The following is a 20,152-nucleotide window of genomic DNA, read 5'->3' on the forward strand; positions in this document are numbered from 1 at the left end:
ATTGTAGTTACCACATTAAATACTTATCAAGGCTGTGGGGAGAAAAAGGACTAGGAATGATTTGGTTTCCACAGTGGCTTAGCTAGAAAAGAGATGTGGTGAAGATTGTGTTTCCATAGCCACGGCTGAGCAGGTGGCAAACATCCGGCACAGGTGCTTGTTCTACAGAGAATTCCACTCCCCAGTAAAGCAACCACTTCTCAAAGAAACCAGGGTTTGAAGATATCCAGGGCTCTTCATGTCAGATGAGCCCTATGCAAGTTTATGAAGCCTTGGGATCATCATGATTAACTATGTTCCTTAAGCCATTCCCCACCAGGCTTTCGTGCTTTTAAACCACTGACCCTTTGAATTAAAGAGGTAGATTTCTCTTTTCACAGCTGTGACTCAACACAGGAAGGAATTCAGAGACATCTGAAAACAAAGCCAGGCAGAATTTAAAACAAAATCCTTCATTGACAGATTTAGCAAGTGATGGGCACAGCTGGAGCTTACAAATATAACTAAGTAAATGAGCACACATTATACAACTGCCTTACACAGGCAGACCCTCTGAAGGGCCTTTGCTTCACAAGGAACCAGAAAAAAACCAAACTACTAAGAATAAATGATCAGGAAAAACTACATATTGACTGTTCCAAAGGAATCTGGGTCCTTGGGTCCTTCAGGAAACAAAACAGGAACCACCTAACTCTAAAATGAGATAGGTAACAACCAGTTAAGCAAATTAAGCAAATTATCATTTATTTAAATAAAGTCACAATGCAAAACCAAAATTTCTGTGCCAAGAGGAATAAAACACTAGTTACACATAGTTTTCAAAACTTTTATAATATCTTTCATACATTTAATTTAAAATATACAGCAACTAGTATATAATACATTATTGAGTCATTGCAAAGGAAATGTATTCCTACTATTTCTGTTCAACAGCTGGGGAAGCTGATGCTAAATGTACTCAGTCAACATTCCAGGAGGACTTAAAGTGAATAGAGAGTGCAATCAGACTATATTCATTGCCAGTCACCAATCTCACTATCTTAAACATGATATGCTTATTTCTACCCAGTCAAATGGGTTACCTGACACAGCAAATCAGTTTTAAATAAACAAGCACATGTTTCAAGACGAACTTTGTAAAATGCAAAAACTATATTGAAGCTAATAAAGCACAGAACATGGTGACAAAGGAGTAAATTTATTTACCATCTTCACACAGTACTGCAAAAGCAAAACAACAATGACTACTAGAAACTCTGCTTCCCTTGTCTGCTCAGCTGGGATATGTGACTAGCATTAATGGCACAGGGAATAATGTACTTGCACTCAGACCCTGGACTGACTGATGTCAAATGAAGTTCAACTATTCATATTAATGGGGACCAGCATTTGTCTCAGGGAAGGGAAGTCTCTTAGACCTTAGGGTCATGAATTGACAAGCTATCGAACATTTTCTCTGTAACGCTGACCATCCTCCATCCTCACTGAAATCAGCTGTCTAGACCCTTAGTCCCACTCCAGTTGCTTTGTGCTTCTCCTGAGGCACAGAAAGAGCTCATTACTGATTCCTTCTGTGTAATGTACAATGCAGGGCAAGGTCTCACAATTCTCTTTCTAGGACACATAGAATAGTCACATTTCTGTGAACCCTAAAAAAAACATAGAAACATACACATAAACAGTGAGTTTTGTTATTCTGGAGATAATTGACTAAACCATATGGTGACAGAAGTGCCACTAATGCCAAGAAAAAGCCCACTGAAAATATCATCTCAAAAGAACTAAGATGACTAATAACTTGTACCAAGGAAATGATTGCTAAATTGCTATTGTCTCATGCCACTAATAAACTGGGAGGAGGGGAAAAGCAGCTTTTCTTTCAGATGGACTTTCTGGAAAAATACCTCCTCACAGCTCTTAGTCTTGACAGGTTTTCAGAGTACCTATAAGCTCGTGGGTTGTAATCATGCTAATGATCAGCAAGCAGTTATTTAAGATGGCTGATACCAGTCTGTGGCTGATATTATCTGCCAAAACATTAAAATATGCAAAGAAAAACACTGCATCAGAGTTTTGGCCTTCTCAATATTAAGTAGAGCCATTTTGGGAGTAAGGAGCGTTATAATTTTCACCGCCATCATTAATTATAATAATATTAAGAACAGCAATAATAACAATGATAACTATAACTTCCTAAACTTTTTGGCAACAAAAAATCTGCCAAATGCAAATTTAAATTTTATGGATGATAAGAAAGTCAGCTGTTTCCAGTGACATTTACAAGTTATAACTCAGCTCTGGCAGTCAGGACTTGCAGAGTGAGTGAACTCAAAAAGCCCACTCAAACCTTGGCGCCTTTCTTCCTTTAAGAGGCACCTCAGCCACACTCTTGTTTTTCAGAAGTCCTTGTATAAGCATTTAAAAACACAAAACAATAAAAAGATAATGCAGCATGCAAGGCCAACCCTAACAAAGGAGGAGACAAATGAAAAAAAAAACAAGATTAAAATAAATGCCTTATGTGCATAATAAATTTCAATACCATGAGTCACTGGATTAACACATGAACTATAAATTGACCATGCTCCTTTTAATTTTTCCACATAAAGATCTCTTTTCCGAAAAAGAGGAATGTCTTTAGCAGACATAGTTGCTACAGCTGGTTGTTTGTTTATCAATAGTATATGTGTATGTAGTGAAAGTTCTGGAAATTCAGTTCAGGTGCAGGTTTAGAAAGCAGCATGTAGGATGTACGGGATGTGAAGCTATATCAGCAAATACCTTCTATATGTGCTTGGACAATTACCAGTAGAAACCACCAAGAAAACAATGCAAATCTATTCCTCACAGTAATAAGAAATGTGAAAGCTAAAATAGCAAGATTGCAAACCTATGCAGTATCTGAGAAAGTAATCACATTTAAATTTGTTTCAACATTAAAGGTACCTCTCAATTTGCTTTCCTTAGCAATATGCATCACAAAAAACCTTAGTGATTTTCTACAGTTAAGCAGTTCTGGGTTTTCTCCACCTTCAACATTCATTTTCTCTTCCAGAAAAACCCTGTCACACAACAACTCCTTACTTAAATAGAATATAAAAATGTTTGTAATGGCAAGACTGAAGGCTCATTCAGTCTAGCAGTATCTTTTCAACAGTAAGTGTAAAGAATAATTTTAGAACATTCATAAAATTTATTTCCTCAGCCTTAGTGCTCTCCCTTCTCTCCACCTATTTTCAGCTCAAGAGATTTCCTGAGCCTATTGTGGCCTGCCTATTTTGTAATCCCCAAGTAGGTATCACTTTCAACTACTTGTCCAGCATCCCTTTTGGGCCCTTGTAAAATTCTGGTAACTGCAGCACCATCTGCCAAACAATTTCATATGTCTGCCACCTTATGTGTGAAGAACCACTTTCACTACGACCAGTGATATGTGACAATATATCCATTTTCCCTCATACACCACAATCTCCATAATACAAGCCAGAAAGTAGATTTTACTGGACAACAAAAGAAAAAAAAAAGAAACTCTGATTTAGTGATGATCATCCAAATGTTTCAACATTAAGGGGCATTACACGTGCTACTGCATTATTTTATTCATTATTATATTCTCACAGATTGACTGGGAAATTAAGTGAAAATCAGTCAGAGAAAATTAAGAACGTAATAGTAGTGGTCAGTTCTAATGAGTGTTTGCTGCCAAAGAAAAATATCTTGCTATGGTCACTGCACAAGATGAGACATAACACTTCACAATTAAATCTTTGATGAGAGTCCAGGACAAGGTTTGAATATTCAACAAAATAAGTTTTTGCCAATGTTGGAAAATACATGGGTGGGGCAAAAAGACAGCTATGACCAGGGAAAGAGAAATCCTCCATCTTTCACAGCCAACAGTGGCTCAACATCAATAGCATAAGGGCTCCCACACATCACTCTTCATACCCTCAGGAAGGCAGGATCCAAAAGGCATCCCAGCACCCAGCAGCTGGGGAGCTCTGACACCTCTCTCCGTGACAAGGCCCTTTTCCTTTCTCAAATTACAGTAAAATTCACTTTTCGTTTACTGAAATGACCAGGTTTTCTCATATCCAAAATTTTTACTCTAATAAAGGGGGAGTTGAAGTGAAGGGTTTTACTTTTTGCACAAGTTGATAACTTATCCTTAAAATCTTCTGTTCTCAGAATTGTTAAATGATTTAAGAAATGTATTTTAAGATTTATGCTACAAACTGATTGTGGAAATACAGCTATAAGCTCTATTAATCTTCATGTTTCAAGGCGTGAGTGATGTAAGAAACACCATGTTCAATTTAGAAGACTAAAATCGTGAAGATTTATGCCTTCCGTTGAAACATCTGGTCTTACCCAGTCTTGGTGCCAGAATGGCAGACTGGATGAGCTACATGTTTATTCCAGTCAGACGTTTCCTTGACTCCTGGACTTTTATGTTAAGATATGATGAACATCTTACTCACAATGAGAATTTTTATTCTCATTAAGTCAATAGGTCAGAACTTGAAATTTACAACTTGTGAAAGGGATTCCTCCTTTGAGTTTGTTAAGATTATAGTGGATCAGTAGAAAAATATAAATACTTAAAATAATTGTACTTTATATACTGCATACTTACGCTTCATAGATGTGTAGGCATTAATTTAAGGGCCTGTCAGAATGCAACTTCTTTAGCAACATCCCAGAGAGTGAATTATGAGTGGTCATAAATATCCAAATGGGTTAATCTCTCAAAAATACTACAGTGAGCTCTGGCAAAAAAAAACCCTCCAAAGTTTACAAATCAGTATTATAAACTGTAATTATTCCAAGGATCAAATTTGCTATGTTTACTCATTTAGAATTAAAAATATTATTTTGATTATATGTATCAAAAGTCAAGTTTCACATTAAGTTAGTACCTGCAGTGGATCACAATAATGTGAAGACATTTCTGTCACTCTCTAGTGAGTTTCAGAATTGCTTCAAAAATACATTCAAAAGTTTAATGATTTTTTTATCAAAAATTAACATTGAAACAATGGTAGAAAGAATTACACTCTCTGAAAATGAATAAGTTCTCATTAGGTTTTAAAATGGAAGTTACACTGCCTTTTTCGAGTAGAGCTACTTTTAAGATTTTCCAGAGGTAGCTACAGTTTGGCTTTGACCCTGCTATTGCAAAGTGCCAGAAATACCAAATTATAGCAGGGAAAATGTTGTGTATGCACACATGTTTGTCCACAGTCTGCATGAGCAATTGAAAAACATCCAACATATACACACAGCAAACCACATAATTAAAATTACTCTTATGCAGAATAAATTTGTCTTTAAAGTAGAAAATAATGGGAGGACAACAGAGACTTCTCAGTACTAAAACATAATGCTTTATTTAATGGGTAATCCCTCGAGCACATGGATGTTTACCTCACTCTGGGCAAGCTCAAGTGCATAGACAGAAAATTACAGTGCTTCAACTGATGTATGACAACTTGTTAAGCTGTTGTAATGCAATGACATTCTTTCATGGGTTTATAGATTGCATTTCTGTATTTTCCTCCATGCCAGTATGACTTTTGTCTTCCAAAGATTAAATGGCTAAAAAATATCTGCATGTTCCAAGTCAGAGTGCCTGAACCTGAATCCACACAGCCCTAGAAACTTAAAAACTGGAATCTATGTCTGCAGTCTCTCTGAGTTTGGCAGGTACCGTGTCTGCATGCACTCTGCCTTCATAAAAATGAAAAGTAAAATATTAGTGAAGTAGAAATGAAGACAGACAAGATTTTCCAATAGGAAAAACACAATACAATCAGGTTGCATTGCTGCTTAGATGAATAACGGCTGGATAGCAGACTTATTTATATGACCCATTGAAAATGGTTCAAAAAAAATTTTAGTATGTAGCTATAGACTGGAGATTAATAGTAAATGCTGGCAAATGCCTTCAGAGAGTCTCCAAGTTTTGCATTGGGACAGTGGCAAAAGAAGAAAAGATATTGCTAAAGCTTCTCTTCGCACCACTTTAACACTCCCGCCTCTTGTCAGAGTGTAGGGTTCAAAGTTCTGAGACTGGTATTTGGCAAAAGCAAGTTTAAAATATATATAAAAAAGAAAATCTACTAAATCTAATAAATTTATCTGGAGTTCTATGAACATGGAACTGCTCAAATTAACAATAGCTTTATTTCAGCTTTGTTTTACTGGTTCATCATATACACAGGATGCAGATTTCTCTGCCTTGGTCAATCCCCCAGAGCTACTGAGCCCCTCCTTCAGTGTGGTGACTCTTCACTTCTCTGTGGAATTTGTGAAATCTGAAGGCAGTACTTCAAATTACTCATTAATTTTCTAGGCTTTTAGACTTATTTTTTCTATTCCATATTACTGGAAAAGGAAAGCTAAGTACAGGGATTAAAAACTGTACTGTTTGGTAGTATGGGAACTCTACAATCTCACACATGCCCACTTTTCTGTATTTCTTTCAAGGTATTTGATCCAATATTCTGACTGTCAACATAAAAGGCATTTTAAAGTGATTTGTAATGTTCTTATATTCATAGTAGCTGAAGATAAAAAAGGCTGAAGATAAAATAGGCATACACAGCACATATAGGAGTGTCTTGTTCCACAAGAAACTATTCTCATTCACAATATCCAAGTATGAGTTTGCAGTTTATTATGATCTTCTTTCTTAAATATTCAAAACATAATGCATTTTAGAAGCTTTAACAAAAAAAAGGCAGAAAGTATTACTCAATGGTCATCTGTATTTTTGTTGGCATAGTTCTGTATTTCACATAAGAGACCTTTGATATCAAAGCATGGCTGAAATATCAAAATTCCTTGAAATACTTATCTCTGTTAATGGTAACTACAGCTGCACTCAAAACCTGTTGCCCTTGGTATCACTTACATTCCCACAGGAATATAAATCTCCGGGTTTAAAAAAGGTATTCATCTCAGGACTCAGGAGAAATACACAGCTTCATTCTTTTGATGATGCAGTAATATTACTGGGTTAACATGCTGAAATAGACTTTCTCCTTTCCACGTCCTCCCCCCCCCCCCCCCGAAGCTTATCTAGTTTTAATTTATTAACCTGAAAAGAGGCCAAAAGAACAACCAGGAAGAGAGATACAACAAATTCAGGGCTCAAATACAGTCATTTGGGCCACTGAACATCTTCCATGGAAGCAATTTAGTCCAAGACATGGGAATATTGAAAAAGAAACATTATGAAGAGACACTACTGAAAGCTGGTTGCTATCTGTCTGAGATCGAAGAGGATCAAAGCAAATATGAAATTGTCTTGTAGCTCAGGTAATAATGTACTTAGTGATCTTGAAATTAATTGTTTAAAAATACTTATTTCTACTTTTCATTTTAAAAAGTGTGCATTTAAATCCCATGAGTAATCCAACAATGACAATCACAAAATTGTAATATATAATTAAATTTAAAACCAAGATCTATCCCATCCTTGAATCAAAATTATTTCTTTCATCACAGTAATGCCATATTGTTTTTAAAACCTAGTGACTATAATTATTTAATTTAATTCCTAAGTCCCTGGTTATCACTCTAATTTTACTCATACATAAGTTATCTAATGTGTGCTGCTTCAGCTGTTTGAAGTATATTTTCTAAACCAGAAAAAAAAATTAAGACCCAGAGACACATCACCACCTCTTGCAGAAAAGCCACTCATGCTATGAATAAAGCATAAGCTTAGAAAAACATCATCACCCAGCAAACAAATAGCATTTGCTGAACCAAATACATGTGTCTGGAGTTGTGCTCCCAAGATAATTGGAGGCAGATTCTCGTGCAGTGCCGCAGGACGCCACAGTTGAGAAATCCCTCAGGATGGTCATGTGGAGTTCAGCACACTGTGCAAGGGCAATTGCCAAACTCTGAGGCAGGAGGCATGGCAAGAAATCCCAGAAACCAGGCTAGGAAACAATGCTGTCATCTGTCACGGAAAACCTTGGTGGTGTGAGGAAGGCAGCACGGGCAGGGACCCCGGCGAAGCTCCAAACTGCCACTGCAATGGGTGAGCCCGGGTCTGGGGCATGGCTGGGGCTCAGGAATGGTGGAAGAGTTCTGGGGGAGATGAAGGGAAAGGTGAAACAAAGAAAGGATGATGGCTCCTGAGCAAACAGGGGTAGCACCTGTTCTTCCAAGTGGTGCCCCCAATCGCTTCAGCTGTGGCCATATTCTGCTGTGTCAAGCTGGGCTGGAGCAAGACTATGCTGGGGAAACCACAGTGATTGCCTCAAACCTGGAGGAGCATTTATATTACACTGAAATTATTTACTATCCAAACAACAAAAATTGAATGGGAACAGGGATACCTATACCTGGCAGACTGTCTTACCCAAGGAGACTATCAAAGTCCATCACAGAGCACCCAAAAACTCTTTGCTCATGTTAAGCACCTAATTCTAAACTGAAGTTTAATTTAGAAAGCTAGATAGTTAGCTATGACTCCTTGATATATGCAAAGACAGAGAAACAGAGAAACAAAAAAAAAAATCTACTCAACTCCCAAAAAGCCTGTCCTAAAAGCAAGCAATGAATTGATGGGTACATTCACTGGGATCTGGACCAGTCTGATATCCAAGCTGGAGGATGGAAAATTTCGAAACTCTGCAACAACGCTTCTCCTTCTTTCCTGTGTGTCAGACTAACCCCGACCCTGAGAGTGTATCTTCTAGTTCAGCCTAGTCCAACATATGGTTCCAGGCAGGATGTTGCCTGTAAAATGCTTATGCACTAATTCCACAAATTAGAGCATTCAAAATTAAAGCAGAACTTTCAGAAGGGGACCAAAAGGCAATGCTGCCTTTCTGAGAGAGACATACCCTCAGCCACAGCTAGTGCTGGGAACTTGTGTGTCACTGAGCTACAGAGCAAATGTGTCTTCACAAAAACCATGTGACGCAATCAGACAAACTGTGGACCTTGATTTACCCATTTCACAACCCCATTCAGCCCTGCTGGGTTGGATTTGCCCAGTCCCACTGTTAGGATGCTGCAGAGCATCCCTGTGAAAAGCACCTGCAAAAGGAGGGGGAGGGAGGAACACTTTGGGCTTGGTAAAATAGATTTGGAAGGGAAAAAGGGCTGAGCTGATTATCCTGTGTGAGCTGACTATAGGAACAATACCCAAACAAAAGACAGTCTAATACAACTGTCACAACAAAGCCAGTTCTGAAAGACATTTGACAAAGCAACATCTATTTTAAAAATCCTCAGGATATTAACTGCATATTTGTGTGTTGTCTTAAGAAGACTAACATCATGAAAACAGCTCAATTTAGCACAAACAATAGGCCAATAAATACTAATGCTTTAAAATAATTAAATAACTATTTGTTCTTGCACTTTTGTTGCTTCCAAATACTGGCAGAATTCCTTCAAATAAACAAACAGCTGCTTTTTTGTTTGTTTTTTTTTTGGGGGGGGAGGGGGGTTGTTTGGTTTTTGTTGCTTGGTATGGCTTTTTTTTTAATTTTTAAAGATTCCATGTAATTTAGACAAATCTGAACATTTGTTCCATTCATCTGTGGCAAAAATAACAAAGACACATCTATCACGTTGCATTTTCACTCTTAGAAAGCCAAAACTAGGGCTCTCCAGGGAACAAGAAGTTTAATTATAAACTATCATTGCACAGCAAGATAGATTCTGGGACATATCTCTGGGAACAAATTCAATACACTAAGCCAATATAATCTGAAGTGTAATTTTATTTTTTTTAATGCAAGACAATGGTTCTTCTTTTAGTATAAAAGAAAAAGTCAGCAAAATACTGATCAATTACACAGACGCAAACTTTGTTGCAAAATAATGTTCATAATATAGTTGGTGATTCTTCAGAAGCTTTCATAAGAACAGAAAAACACATGCAGTGTCATGGATTAGCAGTCCATTTGTTTAAATGGTGCCTAAATTTAAGCTGTGCAATACTGAGAAAATCTGAAGTATTAAATAAGAGTCACAATGCAAAACAGCATTGCCTTCTCTGCACTGTAGTTTCCAGTTTTTATAAAGCTTTCTATAATTGTACCAACTGTGATAGCAGAAGCATCTTAATGTAAAACAGAATTACACTCAGGTTTCTTTTTCCTTTTCCCACTCTGCACCAAATAAAATTAGGGAACTTATTCCAGAGTCTCCAGTTCTAAGTATTTCTTAATTGCCAGGATGATGGTTGGTTCATTTCTTTCACAGAAAATTCCCCTAATAGGAATTGTGTTAATAAATTAAATTTAAATTAAAAAGTAGTTGTACCTGTCCTACAACTCAGTGAGGCTGTTTAATAAGGCTGCATTTCAGATTTCCGTCATGTAACAGAGAAGAAAATGAGTTATGTCAATAACACTGTCACCAAGGTCAAGCCCCTTAGGAATCCCTATGAATTCCTTCTAAAATCCTATGTAGATCTGTAAACTGTGATCTTACCCACCACATCGGTGAAGTGTGGAGCTTATTTTGAACAACTGCACCCTGACAGCCTAATTCTGTTTTCACAAAGATGAACTGATCTTTAGAAATGCACAGAGCTGTCTCATCACACACGAGGTGTCAGGTAAATTGGTTCTCCCGAGCAAATGAGCTGCAGAAGTAAATATGAAAGCTTTGGACTGAATCTAATTTAGATAAATAAATTCTGAAGACCCACACATGACATTAAAAGTGAAGACTAATTTATCTTTTCTAGGAAGATACATGTCTACTTAGATATAGAAATTGGTATGAATACTATTACCCATGGTAATACTATTGCCCATAATCATTGAAGGTTTTCAAGCCTCTTGAGATCATCCAATTCCTAACACAACATGAAAATGCAATTATTTTTCCTCAATGACGATGATCAATTCTTTAGAAAAGCTTACAGTTGCAAATAGCACTGATTCTCATTTTCCTTCTTTTTTTCCAGAAATTAACTTCCTTGTGAAGATCTTCACATTTTTAGTGAAAGTAGAGATTTATAATACAGATATATAATAAAGTCTCCCCTATGGAGCTCTAACAGAGCAATGCAGAGAGGAATCACTAAAGCATGTCTTGGTATGTGCCCACTGATTTCACTGAAGTTGCACTAATTAGGTACAGGGTCATAACCCTGTAATAGTGGTGATACCTGTGTTCACTAGCACACAAATACTAAATTTATTGTCTTAGTTCCAGTTCTAAGTTCTTTTGACAGAAGAGTTAGCAATAACATTCATTCAGGTAATGAAAGTGGAGTTTGCCTTTCATTAATTTAGTGCAAAAATATTTGATAATATTTTTAGGATTCAAACTCACCTTCACTCTGTTTAGGTACCTGACCAACAGAAGCTGGCAGCCTGGTCACTCAGAGCTACATAACCAACAGAGAGGGACAGTAACCACCAGAAAGTGAAACTACTAACCTGAGCTGCTTAGTGCCTTCTCATGACTCCAATAACTGTGTACCAGGTTCTTATTCTCCAGCTACTAAGACAGAAAAGTGTATCAGTGATGTTAGGTGTACATGTCCATACTGTGGTAGTATTCTCACTTCAGAGGAAATTGAAGAAAATATCAGTTTACACAACAGGAATTTCATCATAAATGAACTGAGAAGATTACATGTCCAAGAACTGAAAAGTCACAAAGTTATAATTGGAATCAATGTGATGGAAAGCAATGTGATCTTACCTATCGCAGTACGCCTGCGAAGCAGAGGGAAAACAAAGGAAATGTTTAATGCAGCTCATTTAAAAACAACAGGACATGTTTCTCCTTCCTTGGTGTCTTTCTCATTCAGTGTCCACCCTCTGCAAGAATGACCCAAGAGTCCTGAGGAACACAGGCTTTCTGATTGTATGGTTGAAAATGCAGCCTAGCACATGTACACTATAGAGCAGGAAAGAATGAAAGCACAGTTATCCTTTGGGATGCTGAAAATGCAAGTACTTGTAAGTTATTTCTTGTTTCCAGCGGAGGGGAGCATGGCTGCATATCACTGAAAGCTGATATATCTACATGTCTGCTCCTGATTAATGAAAATTAAAACAATTTTCTTGAATTATCTATGCAGGTATACCCTCTGTACACCAGTAATTAAAAGAACCCTGATTAGTCCTATATACTATTAAGGGTTCTATCTCTGACTCCTCTTGGTCTTCCAAAGCATTGAAGCATTCTGAGCAAAGACTGTCAAAGAACTAGACAAGATTATAGAATTGCCACGACAGGTACCAGAAGTGTTCTGAAAATGTATCAGGATATTGCTGTCCTGGAGCCACAGCAAATGAGATGGGGAACTTGCCCAAGCCCCAGATTACAAACTGAAGGTAAAAAAAAAAAAAATTTTTTCTTTCTCCCAAGCTTTTCCATTTACAAATTTTGTAATCCTGTTCTTTTTGTATACATAAATTTGCAAATGTAACTGAAATAAACTGATTCAAGGAACTGAAAACATATCACCACTGTGTCTTAAGAGTCCATCTTACTCAAACCATCCCTGACTAGCTTCTGATACTACCTCTGTCACTGAGGTTTGGGTAAAGAGCAGAGTAACTTTCTCGCGGAGGGTCCCAGAAAGTTTCACTTAATCTTCTGCCTACTACCCTGTGTTTCACTCATATATTTCAGTTTGTCTCCCTGTGTGGCCATACTGGGAGCACTCACAAGCTAAACCCACAGGAAAGAAAGAGAAAAGAACAGGAACCATGCAAGAGACTGCCTGGACAGATTGAATAATGCTCCCAATTTGTTAAGATGACTGAACTTCCCTAGTGTTATTATTTTACCATTCTTTTGAAATCATAATACTTTTATTCTCTGTGAACTAGCACACTAAACATAGTTACTTAATGGGGAAGTGTTACAAAAATATTAATGTAAACATATAATAGTAACGTAAATGTACTGACACATGCTTATGATTATTGTTATAAATGCCTTTTGGGAAAGCCATATCAAATTTTTAAAATTCATCTTTAACATTGCACAAAATTCAGGGTTCTGTTAACTACATTCAACCTGAATCTTTATGAGTCTCCATGTGAAGAAAGTATAGGCTTTCAAAACAGACTGAGTCTGGCCATAACACAACAGGATCAGAGACATACTTCTGCTGCAAGGGAAAGCACTTCTAACACCAGGGTGCCAGTCTGTCAGCACTTATCACTCAGTGGGTTACACTATCTTTCCAGCAGATTCCCCTTCCAAACCTATACTTCATCACACTCCTGACCTTGCTCCATGTGGCCCCTTCAGCAGAGTTCAAGTCTGTATCACATAAGAAACGGCAAGTTTATTTACCACTTCTCATTATCATCTCAGAGATTTGTTCATTGTCAGCCAAAAGCATTTACTGTCCAGCTTTTGGGGCATCCATGGAGGCAGAAGAGATGAAGAAAAACCAAGAAAATATCATGCTGCAAATAAAATGAGCAAAGATCTGGTCTTTCATGAGTAAATGATTGCTTTTGCGACTGTTTGGTGAGCAACTTTCCATCCAAAAATGGGATGGAAACAGAGGTGGCCAGATCATTTTGCTCTCCAGCTAATAAAATGTTTCAGATCAAGAAAAACAGGCAAGGCTGCATCACTCTGGCCTGCCTCATACAGACTCTTTTTTGTTTTTTTTTTTCCTTTGAAACATTCCATTTGCTGTTCAAGCCAAGACAAGAAAAGAAACATTTTTAACCTTAAGGGTCTGACATAAGTCTACAAAATTAAATAGCCAGTACTGAAGAGAGACAGGTTTTACAGTTCTTAAGAGGATACCTCTTGCTCCTTTCCTAACAGTGCAGTTACAGTCAGGGAAACCTTTGCACGCTGAAAGCAAACAGGCAAGGGCAGATTCATCTGCATTTATTTGAACTGAAATCTATGTAGGTCAGGACCACATGGTACTAAACACCCTACAAATAAAGAGCAAGTGTCAATACATTCTCTGATGAGCTTACATCTTGGAAGACAAAACAAACAAAAGATAGGTGAAGGGAAAGCCTGTGTAATTATAGGAATATAGTATAGTCATCCCTAGAGCAGCTTTGACTTGAGCTTCCAGACCCAAAGTCTAAACCTGTATCAATAAATAAAATGTGCCAGACACTATTTGCAGACCCTGAGACAAAGCAGCCTGGCACAGATTCTGTCCTTATAGGTAATCACTCATTCTCTTCAAAACCAAGGGGTCTCATCCACATTGTCTCCTGGGAACCCTCCACATCCCCTCAGCTTATAAGGCAGTTTGGAAATGTGATAGTTGAAAAGAGCAAAACCAGTCCAGTGAACACACTAACATCACGGGCTAGTGCAGGCCAACATAGTACTTTGACCTTGTTTAACTTGCAAATACAGATGTGACCCATCTGTTTCCCCTACGATCTGCTTGAGAGTCCCTGCAGCCACCAGGGAAATGTACCACTAAAGCCATCAAGTCAGTGACAGAGCCAGCAAAACATCCCATCAAGTTTTGGCACTTAAAAAAATACTGCCTTTCATTGTGTAATTCCTGTGGAAAATACAAGACGTGGCAAAACCATGCAAAATATTCCAGCAGTTTAAAAGCACATGTCAGAATCAAGCTAAAATTAGGCCATCAGGTAGAAATGAAAAAGGGAAGGGAATTCCAGGTTTTATTAACATGCAGATAGATAAATTACAGGTGAACTATTTTGAGTTTTCTCTCTCTCTTTTTTTTTTTTTTTTAAATAAAAGGCACTGCCAGGCTAAAACATCAGCTGTTTTTTATGATTCTGGAAACGGTTTTCAGAAAAGCTTTGACAAACTTGGAAAGAAACAACAAACAGCTGATAACCACTACAGTGCACACAACTGTCCTACAAGGTGTTGCTGGTTTTAGAGCAGAATTTCACCAACCTCTTCACAGATGCTCTTAGTTCACCTTCCATGAGATACTGACCTTGAAAGAGAGGTGATAAAAGCCATGAGGGCAGCACTGTGACAGGGGTACACTACTGATCTCCAGTTCTTGTCACAGTCCTCGTGCCACATGTCACCACCTGTTCCCCCCTGCCAGAGGACCTATTCATGGAGTCTGTCTCAGCTGCAGTCAGCACTAGCTGATTTATTATAAACATCTGATGCTGAGTGCTGCTGTGCTTGCTGGAAACTCATCTGAAGGACTGAGGACCGAAGGCTCATGATGAAGTTAGAGTGAAAGCGGGAAATGAGCTTTTAAGATGGTAGCGTTAGAGGCAAAAGAAGGATACGTGATGAATCCTTTGTTCTCTTCTACTATATGCTCAGAAGAAGGGGTTAATAACCAATCACAGTTAAGAAACTAGCAAAATTATTCCTAGCATCCTCATGTCATATTCAGAAGATGGGATGCCCAATTTTTTCTTAATTAAATCAATTCATGTTAAAGAAAAACTGAAACAAATAAATCATCAGCATGGATCTTGGAAGGAGTTTCAGGAAATATTTTCTGGGAAAGAACAGCCCTTCTGCCATCCAGCTGTTGGTTTTGTTTTAACAATTCATAAGAGTTGAGCTACTGCAGCTTCTTTTCTTTTTTTCATTTCAGAAGCCTTGTGGATTTGTCACTTTTAACTCTAAGTCCACTCATGAGCTGGGAATTCTCTTCCTAACACATGAGTGTGAATGATATGCATGGAGATTGCACAATTACCTCTTCTGACGCTTGCTATTTGTCTAACTCTTCCTGAGAACAATTAAAAGAAACCTTTTTTTTCTTTCATGGCTTTATTTGGATCTGTGAGATCCAGATGCAGAGTCCCTACATGTATCTATAAAGTCTTCTGCAGAACTGAAGGACTTCGTTTAGTATGAAGAAACTTGGAAATCATGACCCACCAGTGAGTCTGATACAGCAAGAATTAGGAGTCTCACTTGCACAGTTTTCAGCACTTTCACCTCAAGGGATCCTGTACATCCAAAAAGCTAACAAAAATAGATGATGGCACAAGGGGATCTTGCTCTTCCAACCTGGGTAGAAAGACCAGGAAAATGGCCACCATGGCTCCAGTCAAATCGTAAAAGATTAATGCAGGTGCTATGGAAAGCAGATAAATAAGAAGCTATGCCTTTGTTTTCCTGTATGTGCATCTTATGCCTGTAGACACAATTTTGGAATTCATAGGCTAAATACAACACTTTGAAGTTAAGGGAAATGCCTCAGTCTCTTCAATCACATACTCCTTGATTTACTTCTTAATGTCATTCGTGATGTAACATAAAAGCACTGAGCAAGTTATTATATTCCCTTAAACAAATAGCCACCCAGATGCTCAACAGCCATGGCAGTGATGATCCTTAATCAAATCCTCTGTTGTTTTCCCATACTAAAAAACATATATTCTTGCAGCACTACTAATGAAGAACAGGGTAGATGGCTCCATCAGCCACCAGCATGAAAGACCATCCCAGTCCACCAGAAGAGAAGCCTGAGACTGAAGATGCTACCTATGCTCCAAAATTGCAACAGGATATTTTCCTAAAGATGAAGGGGAGAGAAAAAAAAATAAAAAAGAACCTAGCACAGAGGTTATCTGACAACCTTCTGGCACTGGAACAGGCTCCCATGTTGACAATTAAGAGATTGACTCCAGCTCACTGCCTTAAGCCACTGTACCCTAAATTAACTAGATATTTTGGTCCAGGGTTTGCTGCCACAGATGCTGCTTTCCAAGTTCTGTCTTTGATATCCCAGTGTCTGCAAAAGCAGTTAAAATTAATTCAAGAAACATTTCAATTCCTTCATCTAAAAATTAGTTATTTCAAAACTAAGGTGTCAGTTCATCTAGTTTCCATTTATAGTCATTAAGCAGGCAATTCAGAAACTGATTTCTCCCAGGCGCTCAAGGCTTCTTGGATAGGAAGCTGAGGAGTCTCTCTGCTGATTAGACAGAGAAACTGTATGGCCATCTTAGCTGAGATACTTAGAGCTTGCCCTCAGGAACCCTTGGTCAAGGTTACCAAATGGACATGGAGCTTCAACAGGTGGAGCGACAGGTGAAATGCAAAAGGACTTCTACAAAAAGACCTTTAAAATGGAAGTGGATCAGGGGTCTGCAAATGGTCTCAATTTCTCTTGAAAAGTATCTGAGAATTGGTGCTACACGTCCAATACTTTGCTCTCACAAGAAATGTACCCTCCTTGGCCATGGACCTGCCCATTTCCACCTCCCAAAACCATTCTCAGCAAAATCTCATCAAATTGATTGCAAGGAATGATTACCTACAGCTAAGCAAGAGCAAATCACTGCACCTTCATGACTCCAAGACAAACAAGAATAGCAATACCTCATTTCTGAGGTACATCTTTGTTCTCTAACATACTCATTAACTTCTTTCAGGAGTATCTACTCATGCTCTTTGTATATAGCTGTGAGGCTCTGAGTGCAGATGAATTTTAGTAATACAGGTGATAAGACTGATAATACACATTTCTGCTGTGTATTGGGCTTGCACACCTCTGTATCACTTAGTTAAATTCCTATCTGGTGCAGCACAATTAGTGGCCTGTCAAGAGAGAAGAAACTGCTGCAAACACTTGGGCTATTGCAGCTATTGCTGCAGCTAAAATTTTGCTTGATTCATTTCCAAAGTTTTGCTTGGTATTTTGCTATTAATCTTGAAAAGACTCCAAAACAAACCTGATAAAGTCCTGAACATCACAAAAGATGTGTTCTTCCTCATATCTGTAAATAGTTTTTGGCATACTTCCCAATTTTAGTAACTGCAGATTTCCCCCAAGCTCCCTGCATGTTGCCTACAGACACAAGGCTTTGCATGATCAGTTATTTAATTCAGCAAACTACAGCAAGTTATTGCATGAACCCTATGTTGGACAGTAGAGCAATTCCATAAGCACTGTTTAGGTCTCCGTACAGTTTTCTTGGTGGATGTTACACTGCCGATCTATTTTTATGTACTATTTATACTGGGAGAGTGCCTAGAGGCCCCAGTGAGGGGCAAGACCCCATAGTGCAGCACATACCATGAAGGAGGATGCAAAAGCCTCTCCTCCTTGCAGCTTATCGTCCAAATACATAATGAATGACACCAGATGGATAAAACATTCAGAGGGAGTAATAAGTGAGACAGCTGTTAGTAACAGGCAGAGGACAACAGCTACTTTGCTATATATAGGCAATGGGATGTTCCTGTCACTTGCCTCTTTTCTTTTTGTCCTCTGTATCATGTTTTACAACCTGCAGTGCCCTATGGGCAAGTACTCATAGAGAGTTATCCTCTGCATGTCTGAAGCTCTGGGCACTTTGAAATACCTTTCACTGCCCACATCAGGCACCTAGGTCAGATTCAGAGGACATAAACAAGAAGAAAGAGGTAGGTACTTACAGAGAAAGACACAGCACATGTATAAGGGCACAAAGTAGGTGATGTGAATTCACAGGTTTGAAGTGACTCATGGGAAGGATTAAGACTTTAGGGTGTCAAGGGAGCACAGAAGCTGATCTCAGTGCAATTCACATAATCTCTTTATTGCCTTATACATTAACAGTGTAAAATGCATATATCTGAGTTTCTGCACCATGAACAGCCAAGAGCCCTTCTGGTGTCCAGGAACATAGTGCTTAGTTCAAGCCCAGGTTCTCTGGGGAACCAGTAATAGGTGCATCTCTCATCTAACTAAGTCTCACTTGGGTTGAAGATGGGCTTTTAAACTCATAGCATTGTGACCCAAATACATGTCTTAAACTAGGGAGTATTTATTTCACATCCTGAATTCAGGATTGCTTTATACGCCAGAGGAACCACCCCCCAGGTTTATGTCCTCTGTGCAAACTCTAAATCTCCCTCTAAGTTCTTAGGACTGCTCTGCTCTGATTTCCAAAGTAATAGGTGTTGGGTGTGCAGGGACAAATAAAATCAATAAATGTAAACTCCTGCAAATACTTCTGATTTCAGCATATTTTAGACATTCCCAAGCATAAACCTAGTCCAGTATCATACCGGAGATCCACAGGCTATCTGACATGAGGTCCTTGTCCCTGAAGTGATTGATTGCTCACTCATCCCTGTCTCTTCATCAACAGATAACCCAGAAGAAAAGGACTGAATAGTAAAGGGATTCTCCCCTTCCCTGCAGAGCCAGTGAAGCAGGCAAGTGAGAAACAGTTGTGAGGGAAATCAGATCCCAGATGTGTGAAGATGAACTCTGGACAGGCTAGAGGTGGGAGCTATCAAAATAAGAGGGACAAAGCCTGAAAGCAGGCCTTTTGTTTCAAGAGTACAAACCAAAAAAGAGTAAATCACCCACAAAGAGACATTGGTGTCCTGCAGGATAATGAATATAACAGTACAAGGGAAGACAGACACCGAGTCACTCCTATAACAGCATAAACTAATTATGCTCCTCTTTCTTTGAAATGAGAACTTGTGCCACTGGCATAGGTTAGCAGGGACCTCAGATAAGTCATCTTGGTCTTCCTCATGAATCAATATTGCTTAACTTTTCCTCAGATCCACAGCATCCTACAGCTGCTTTACACATGGACCTCCAGCAGCTTCCATAGAAGCTCTCAGAATTTTTGTAGCTCTTCTCTGAGTAAGTTTAATTTTCCTGCATTTTTTTTAAATGCACAATGCCCATAATTGTATTTCCTCTGAGGATCAGTTCTTTTCAAGCAGGTTAGAGCTAACACCATTTCCAACTACCAGAAAGCTGCTATGTGAAAGCAAGAGATATTAGGAGTAGATTGCCAAAAGAACTCAGCTCCCATTTAGTTATTACAGTCTAGATTTTCAAGCATAATATTGGGTAACTCGGGACATGTAGGCTTCATTGGATACATTTATTAGTAATACATAGCACTGTTGGGAGGTTTGGGACTCGGCTTAAGAATGGCTTCATGGAAAGAGGAGAAGTGGGAGCTCTATCTTGTAGTTAGTTTTTAATAAAATACTTCCTTAATGTTTTACAACAAATAACAGGAAAAAAACGTAAGTTCTTTGAGGTGGTTTCTGTAATTCTTTTAAAAGAACATTTCAGCAAATACGTTCATTAAAGATGTCTTTTTTTTTCCCTTAAAATCAAACTGAATTGATTTTATTTGATCCGTTTATTCTTAAGATGACATTTATCTTGCCTAATTTCAACCATCTAAAATTCAAGCATTGTCCTGGCTCCCTCCAGAGAGGGTGA

General features: G+C 38.3%; 1 protein-coding gene across 3 annotated transcripts in view; it reads right to left on the reverse strand.

Moving 5' to 3' along the window:
* Positions 1–20,152, reverse strand: part of SEMA3D (semaphorin 3D) — a 143,814-nt gene that overhangs the window by 109,888 nt on the left and 13,774 nt on the right. Inside the window, exon 1 of one of the 3 annotated variants that reach the window (XM_071552747.1) lies at positions 11,430–11,458. The exons of the other annotated variants lie outside the window; for them this stretch is intronic. The gene's annotated coding sequence lies outside the window, so the exon portion shown is untranslated. Of the gene's footprint in view, positions 1–11,429; positions 11,459–20,152 lie in introns of those variants that run through there. 3 annotated transcript variants of the gene reach the window in all.

Source organism: Pithys albifrons, chromosome 3, assembly GCF_047495875.1.
Source record: "Pithys albifrons albifrons isolate INPA30051 chromosome 3, PitAlb_v1, whole genome shotgun sequence".
NCBI lineage: Eukaryota > Metazoa > Chordata > Aves > Passeriformes > Thamnophilidae > Pithys > Pithys albifrons.